Here is a 9,271-nt window from a genome sequence, read left to right on the forward strand (position 1 = left end):
TTTACGTCCCTTCCGAAAGGCGAGCACAGCCCCAACCGAGATGCCCTTCCCTTGATGTAGTATTTGACAAATGATGGGAGTTAGTGAATCAAGTATCTACAAAACTAGAAGCAAACGCAAAGAGCAGTGCTTTTTTATGGACTTCACTCTCAGAACCCCTGGCATCATCTTTACGCCGATTAAATCGTGGAGTGGACGATTTACAGGGTCAGGTCGGCGGAATGGTGCTTCGAGAGCATAAGAAAAACAGCTGGGGTCCCTGAGGGGGGAACAAGTAACAGTGAACACGAGCTAGAAATGGGAAGCAAGAAATATTGATAAATTAACGCGCGAAAGTGGTGGAAACCCGACGCCACTGCTGCAGTGAAAAGGCGGTGGAAACTGGATCCCGCCGACCAGCTAGGCTGGCGAAAACTGATTCTAACTGCTCACGACAGGCGAGAAGGTAACCTGACCCAACCATCTGGCTCTTTAAAATGGCGGGACGCTGCCAACTCCGCTCCTTTACAGACGACACAAAAGTAGCGATGTTTGTGACACACACACACCTGCTCCAGGGGAAGACCGAGAAAGTGTCTGCGTACCAATCGTAATATCAACCTCTGTTGTTTTCTCTGATGCTATGAATGTACTGCCTGGGTACCATCCTCCGTAGTTACCGATGGCTCACTTTTCTCGCTTGTTTAAGCGGGTATCCCACAGGGTCAAAAAATGTTTGCGACTAAAAAACGGCGACAACTGCAAATTTTCGACAAACTTTCCTTTGCGGTCACTATGATGTGCTACGTAAAACCAATGTTCAATGCATCAAAAAGAAATTCAAAGTGATAAAAAGTATGATTTTATTATGTTGGTGTGTATGTGTAATGATATATATCTAGAGATTTATTAGAACTTTAGAAATTTGTCCTGTTTTTGTTGCCTTTGAAATCATAGTTTTATATCCTTGATCATATTCACTTTGTTGTCCTAAGTCATACAAATCCAATGTTGGTCGCTAAACGGTCAAATACAGACAAGGTTTCAATGAAGTGATTTCTACTTTTTATATTTCGACCAAAAATTGATTTGTTGATTTCTGGATATATATCTATCTGCTCATTATCTCCATGAAAAATGGAGATATTGTTTTGAGTGTGTCTGTGTGTTCGTGTTTCTGGATTTTTGTAGTCAGCATAACTCAAGAACCTTTAGATGGACTACCATGATATTTGGTATGTTGGTAGATCTTGGGAAGACAAAGGTCAAGGTCGATTTTGGGCCCCCTGGTACGTGACCTTGGTACTGCAGCAAAACATTTTTGTATCTTTTGAGAGATTCAAGATTTTAAAAAAAGGAAGTTCTGCAGTACCAAGATCACATACCAGCTTTTAGCTTGTGACTAGATGAAGTGTGAAGATTGTAATGTAAGGAAGAAGTGGTGTAGGTTTGGGTCCCCTAGCAGCTTGCTCTGGAACTGCAGGGGCGTTTCTCTCAAAATCTTCCAAGGAGAATAACTGAACAAAGCAACGACAGGTTTCCGTTATATTCAGTATGCAGGTAGCTTAGACAGAGATCTACATAATGAAGTGTAAATTATGCATTTGCACAATTAATGAGGAAAATCTATATTTGCAGTGTTTTCCATTATAGGACGCATACATGTAACTTATATAGTTTATGACAGGTGTAACGTTAACAGATACCAATTGCAAATTAAATCCTAATTTGCATAATCAATGCAAAAGTGTCATAATTGTTGTGGTAAATGATTGGACTGCCAATATGGTGACCTGTGTAATGCTTCAGTCCCAATTGGAAAACGGGGTCCCGCCGAGTAGTTTACGTTTTGGGGGGGCACTACGTGGTCCCGTCGGACACTCTACGGTGGCCGGGACATTTTTGGGACCGGCCGGGATCCCGAATCAATTTAACTCAGACTTAAATTAAACGCAGGACCCGGTAACAAATAGACGCCGTGAGCTAATCAGGCGAGCACCGGAAGGTCCCCCTCCGTACCCAGCGGTCCACCGGGACTACACCCCCGACGGGCACCGGCGCAATTGGGACCAAATCATAACTTAGTTAAATGTGTACATGACAAAGCATAGCTTATATAAATGTGAAAATCATTTGCATTATCAGAATATTTCATGGAGGTATGAGGCATCCGAACTCTTATTTTATCCAGAATTTTAATAAAAATAGAAACACATTCTAATGTGTAGGTTTGGCAGTCACACTCAAGGATCCCAATACATGGACAAAAATGCATTTTCTTATTCATGGATTCACATAGTAACTAAACATGGTGTTTCCTTCCATTTTTTTCTGTGTTTCTTTATTCTTTGTCTCCTTGTCCCTTCAGTATGCAGTTGTATTCATTTACATCATACTCATAGAAGAATGTGATAACCATCTAAACCATGCGTCGCGCGATGAATCCGCAAGGGGCGTGCATGTGATTGGAAAAGACCTCGGCACCCCTGTACTAGGGAATTCGCAGCGCTTGATTAAATTTTACGAAGTCAAACTGAAATCAAAAACAAGGTAGACAATAAAAACTATTGCCATGGCGGCGATAGAATGTTTATTGTAAGTGGTGTTCACCAGTCGGATAATCTACTGTTTGGTCAGAGAGCCAAGACGGCGGCATATGATCTGTCTGTACTGTGAACCGCCTTCCGTATAGGTAGTATCTGAACTAGCTCTATCTTTATTGACCTGGGCCTGACAGCCTACAATTAGGACGCGGACCCCTGTAGGATGCCTAGGTGGTAACTACGCATGCGTGGAACATTCAACACATAAATTTGTCAAATAGCCACATAATATACTGTTTGACGCCCTCCTGAAACGCCACCAAAAAGATAGCAGTTTCGATCGAGGATCAAAAAATTGAATTGCAGTAATAAAGTTGGTGTCAAATTTAGGTCGTTTGCTAATGACGTCATGAAGAACTCGGGTCTACCTCGTTGTCGCCATCGCTCAGTCAATAGACGCGTATCTTTCTGCAGCGTATTGCAGATATCGTGTTTCAACGCTAATACCACTCAGGAGCTAGCTTCCATTTAAATTTGAGTCGTGACGTCATAACCAAACGACATACACCCCCGCATGTAACACAAACCAAGCCTCCTCTTGCCCCAGGGCGGCTGTGGAGACATTAAAAAAGACAGTTCAGCACCGTCTACATGTATATGTTGTTCTCTTTCTGTTTTTACTTGCAACTCGAGCCCCTGTGTCAATATTCCCATAGATGGCTTTGTGTGTTTTACCTGCATCGTTTTCGGAATCACAGACGAATGAATAGTCTGGAACAAGATTTATACATGTATAGCATATCACTATTTGATATTGTACTGGTTATAGTACAAAAGCGGCCTCTAGCGCCAACTGCAAGATACACATTGACAGGTAATGTAAATACTATGTGAATCATCCATCAGATTGTGTGAAAAACACAAGAATGCTTACTGCACATTGTGTAATCTCTAAGTTTATTTCATGCAATCATTGACAGCGTTGCTCTATTTGTGTCAACAGAATTCAACTTTTAATCTTTTAGAGGATGACCTACTTTAACGTAAGTGGATATTCTAGAGTATCCGTTGAGCCTCGTCACTGACTGTGGGTCGGGTCACTTTTGTCGTACGTCACGTTTACAACAGCAAATTTTAATGATTGCATGAAATAAACTTAGAGATTACACAATGTGCAGTAAGCATTCTTTTATCTTACACAATCTGACGGATGATTCACATGTATTTACATTACCTGTCAATGTAGGTCGTTCAGTTGGCGCTAGAGGCCGCTTTTAAAAGATCCTTCTTGGGACGTCGCGGATGAGTCATGCAGAATTCAGCCAGCTCGTGACGGAAAAGATCCTTCCTGTTGTTATCTCCATGAAAAATGGAGATATTGTTTTGGGTGTGTCTTTCTGTTTGTTTGTCTGTCTGTTTGTCTGCTTGTCTGTCTGTTTGTGTTTCCGCACCACTCAGTCAACATAACTCAAGAATCTCTTGATGGATTACAATGATATTTGGTATGTGGGCAGGTGTTGTGAAGCCGAAATTCAAGGTCGATTTTGGGCCCCCTGGTATGTGACCTTGGTACTGCAGAAGAACTTCAATTTTTGTATCTTTTGACCTGGACGTGCTGTGGTCTTGATTTTTGAGTGACAGATAGCTTGTGATGTAGTAAAGAAGTGGTGTAGGTTTGGGCCCCCTAGCAGCTTCCTCTAAAACTGCAGGGGCATTTTTAAGGAGAATAACTGAACAAAGGAACGACGGATTTCCATTATATTTAGTATGTAGGTATCTTAGATAGAGATGTACACAATAAAGTGCAAATTATGCTAATTGGGACTTAATTTGCATAGCTAATGAGGAAAATCTATATTTGCAGTGTTTTCCATTATCAGACTCAAATACATGTAACGTATGCAGTTTATGGAAAGTGGATCATCAACAGATACCGATTATGCAAATGAATTCCTAATTTGCATAATTAATGCAAAACACCATATCTTATCTAATTGGAAAATTATAGGACTGTCAATATGATACTTAGTGTGCAGGTAGCTTAGACAGAGATATACATAATGACATGCAAAATATGCTAATTCTGACTTAATTTACATAGCTAATGAGGGAAATCTATATTTGCGGTGTTTCCCATTATCAGACTCAAATACATGTAACATATGTAGTTTATGGAAAGTGGATCATCAACAGATACCAATTATGCAAATAAATTCCTAATTTGCATAATTAATGCAAAAACACCATAATTCATCTAATTGGAAAATTATAGGACTGTCAATATTGCAACATGTGTAAGTTAGATAAAGGTTTTTATGACCAAGCATATATTATGCTAATGTGTAAGTCATTTGCATGAATAGAATTGTTCATGGAGATATGAGGTCATGGAACTCTTGTTTGGTTCTGTATCCCGTATCTTCACTGAGAACCCTAGGACAGAAAAATCGTGATCGGGACTTACATGTACTATCAGTACTACAGGAAGCAGATGAGCCATTGTATTATAGAGTTATCCGGATTCATACAAGGTGATGACTATGCTGTTTTTTCGACCGTTTTAGGACTCGTGGCGTCGTGTGGCGTAATGGATAGAACATCCGACTGTCAAACAAGGGGACCCCAGTTCGAACCCGAGCTGCCCCTGGACATGTCTGAACATGCGCCCGGACGTTGTGCCCTTGGGAAAGGCACTTAACACAAATTCCCTCACTTCACTCAGGTGTAAATGAGTACCTAGCTCTTCTAGAGTTGGGGACGTCCCTCGGATAGGACGTTAAATGGAGGTCCCGTGTTTGGGGAGAGCCACACCCCGCGCACGTTAAAGAACCCACCACATCTTTCGAAAAAGAGTAGGGGCATGCCCCGGTGTGCGATGGTCCAAATCCTTCTGTCTGGAAGTTGGTGATTCACTACAAATCACCCGGATGGAGGCCTGGCGAACCTCCATCTCGTATCAGCCAAGTGTAGCAGATTCATCAACAAGTTGATGTTGGCTACCTAACCCAAAGAAGAAGAAGAAGAAGAAGAAGAAGAAGAAGAAGAAGAAGAAGAAGACTTTATTTGCTGTGATACCAGAGACAAGCTTTTTAAGATGAGGTTTCAAAGGTGGAGAACAATCGTTAGATAGCTATTAAAAAATTTTCTCCATTCATGAGTTTTTTCGCCCCATAGGTTTACATGTAAGTGTTTGACAAGGGCGCGTTCGTAATGAAGCTATAGGAAATGCACCAAGGCCATTCAGTCTATGTTGAGTACATGTATCCTAGATCATGTGAAAAAAAATTCCAGCTACCAGTAGGCATTCAATTCCTTTTTATGGCAATCACAAACTGCAATTAGTTACACACCACAAAAAAGCACTTTCCAGCGGTAAGCTCACGACCGCATCACTCAAAATGCACGCATGTGCACGTCCGACCTCGCGCGCGGCTGCCGAACTTGACGTGCTAATTTCTTCAGTTTAATACAAACAAGCTTTCATCGGTTTGACACTTGAGATCAGTTGGGCTACCTTGATAGGAATTTACCACCAATATAAACACACTTTCATACAGTCGTTTATTTTTTAGAGGATACACGCGGAGTAACACATGAATGAGACCTTAAGAAGTCATTATCCATTGCAACTGATCAAGATCATAAAGCAAATATTGTACCGAGATGTTTCATGTTGTCACACATCTCTGACATAATCACTACAGATTGTAAACGTCCATTCTGTCCCCAAAGTCACATGTGTCCTTCCGATAGTCCTGTATCAGGGTAGGGTGGGGGCTTTCCATAAACTACATACGTTACATGTATTTGAGTCTGATAATGGAAAACACTGCAAGTATAGATTTTCCTCATTAGCTATGCAAATTAAGTCCCAATTAGCATAATTTGCACTTCGTTGTTTATATCTCTATCTAAGCTACCTGCATACTAAATATCATGGAAATCCGTTGTTCCTTTGTTCAGTTATTCTCCTTAGAAGATTTTCACAAAAACGCCCCTGCAGTTCTAGAGGAAGCTGCTAGGGGGCCCAAACCTACACCACTTCTTTATTACATCACAAGCTATCTGCCACCCAAAATACAAGACCACATCACGTCCAGGTCAAAAGATACAAAAATTGAAGTTCTTCTGCAGTACCAAGGTCACATACCAGGGGGCCCAAAATTGACCTTGAACTTTGGCTTCACAACACCTGCCCACATACCAAATATCATCGTAATCCATCAAGAGATTCTTGAGTTATGTTGACTACAGTAGTGCGGAAACACAACAGACAGACAGACAGACAGTCAAACAAATAAACACACACACACACAGACACACCCAAAACTACATCTCCATTTTTCATGGAGATAATTATGCGTAAGTGTACGCGGTAGGTTGGGAGTTTGGCAGCTGTCTAGTCTTTTATCAGAAAAGGTAGCATTTGAAAAGGCTGCAGTACACGCAACTGTCACACGAGGTCCTTCCAGCCCCACTTGGTACCGAGTCACCGGTAAGTCATAATTCGGATGGTTTGCATCGTTTGCTACATATGTACATATAGAATACAACACGGGGTATTCCGTATCACCCGAGGTACCAGCCCGACCGCGGGTCGGATCGCCCGACGGCCGTAGGCCGGAGGGCGATCCGACCCGCGGGAGGGCTGGGACCGAGGGTGATGCGGAATACAACGTGTTGTATTTTATTTATGTCATACCTTGGTCATACCCACCCGAGAAAACACACATTTCAATGCGGAATGCGCCAGAAGTTGAGGGAGTTTTGTGTCCTCGAACAAGAAACTGTAGCAACATTGATTCCAATCTCCGAATCCGGTATTCGAATTTCCGACGGCCGCGCAACCGACGCGTTCGAAATGCGTTCGAAATATTCTATGGAAGCCTGTGTGATAACCCTCCCGAACCCTATGTGATCCGGATAGTTATCACACGGTCCGGAACACCCGTATCAGGCCCAGGCATGACATAAAATGATATATAGATGATCATGATAACTGATGCAGCAAACAAAACGATATATAAGCTTTGTGACTTTCATGTACATTAACTTCTTCAATCCAACCATTAATTAACTTATTAATTCATCAATATAACATGCATCGAGCTCTGTACACTTTGTAAGATATCATTATGTGTGCTGGTGTTATGCAACGTTTTCCTTCTACATCATACGGTGACGAGAATCTAGGAACAAAAGAAAATGATACAATTGTCTTTCTTATTTCTAGGGCAGAACCAATAGATGTAAAAGAAACTAATCTAGAAAGATTCTAGATGTAGCACATACTTGAGGTAACTCTTTTATAAAGTAGGTCTGATATTGAAATATTGCAAAATTTTGGATCAGATCGACAGTTTTACCGATGAAATACTTCCCTCATCCTCTGTTTTCCTCTCCATCAACAAACTGATCAATCAACAAATCAATCAATCAATCATCATTTATCAAATTAACTGGTAGTTTAAGGGAATTTTGTTGTGAAATTTTCATCACCCACGATGTGTAATTTCCCCACCGTGCATAGCACTTCCTGGTCCGATCATACTAAAAATTATAATTATTCGCCATCATTACAATCAATCAAACTTTATTGCACAACAAATGTAACAGGTACAATGTATGGCAACTTCTTAGGCAGTAATAAATATCAAGACATATATGCTTTGCCTATGCCAATGCTAATGAGTTCTACAAGATTAAACACAACGCTATTCACTAGCACTATGAGTGATACAGTGTACGTATATGGAACATGATGTCAACTACTAGTTAGGCAGATAGTTCACACATAGTTCTCACAGAAGAGAAGACCCCATCTACCTTCACGACTTAATGCAGGTGTCTGTCACCCTTAGATTACTTTGGTTAAGGTTACTTGCGCAGAGTGACACTGAAAAAGATTCTACACTTATTGCTCTTAATTCTTTCACTTCTATAAATTTGATTGGGCAGTGAAGTTTTGCTGTGTTTTGCCAGATGGCATGTTAAATCTGTCCGTCCGATATCAAGTATCCCCACTGTTTGTTGTGTTTGATTGAATGGTTTGATTTAATGGATTAATACGTGATAGCGAGAGTGAATGAGTCCAGTGAGGGATCGAATGAATGAATGAAGGAATGAATAAATGGAGGAATGAATGAATGAATGAACAAGTGCATAAATAATCAATGATAAATAATGGATAGCACCACTTTTCCTCAACAAAAGGGACATTTTTTGAGAGCCAAATGACAGAGAGAAGAAGACGACACGGAGTGTAACACACATTGATCAGCAAAAAGAGTCATTTTATCCCTCTGACAGTAGATATTTGTTTTTCACTTCTCATGAAATAAACACCTTTTGAATTTTTAGATTTCGTTACGAATTTTTAAGCTGTAGTTTATTGTTGTGGTGTTTTTGGGTATGGCCAGATTTTACGGCTCTCTAGTTGAAGATTAAGATGATGAGTTGAAGACTTTCATTGGAAGCAAATTAAATGTAGTTATTTTTGACGTGGAAATGGAATTGGATTTTCCTTTCACAGTTACATTAAATATCTCCCACAGCGTGTCTGGTTTACGATGAGAAAAGTGACAGCGCTACAGTTTGAATGCAAGAGAAATTTCCAATGCAAAAGGACACCTGACATCATCTATATCAGTTGCATGATGGTACAAAAAATAGCATTCGAAAAGATAAAATTGGTATGAATATGCTATAAGGTTACCAAAACGACGAAAAACACTACAATTGATATTTTT

This window comes from Branchiostoma lanceolatum, chromosome 4, assembly GCF_035083965.1.
Source record: "Branchiostoma lanceolatum isolate klBraLanc5 chromosome 4, klBraLanc5.hap2, whole genome shotgun sequence".
In the NCBI taxonomy this organism is placed as follows: Eukaryota; Metazoa; Chordata; class Leptocardii; order Amphioxiformes; family Branchiostomatidae; genus Branchiostoma; species Branchiostoma lanceolatum.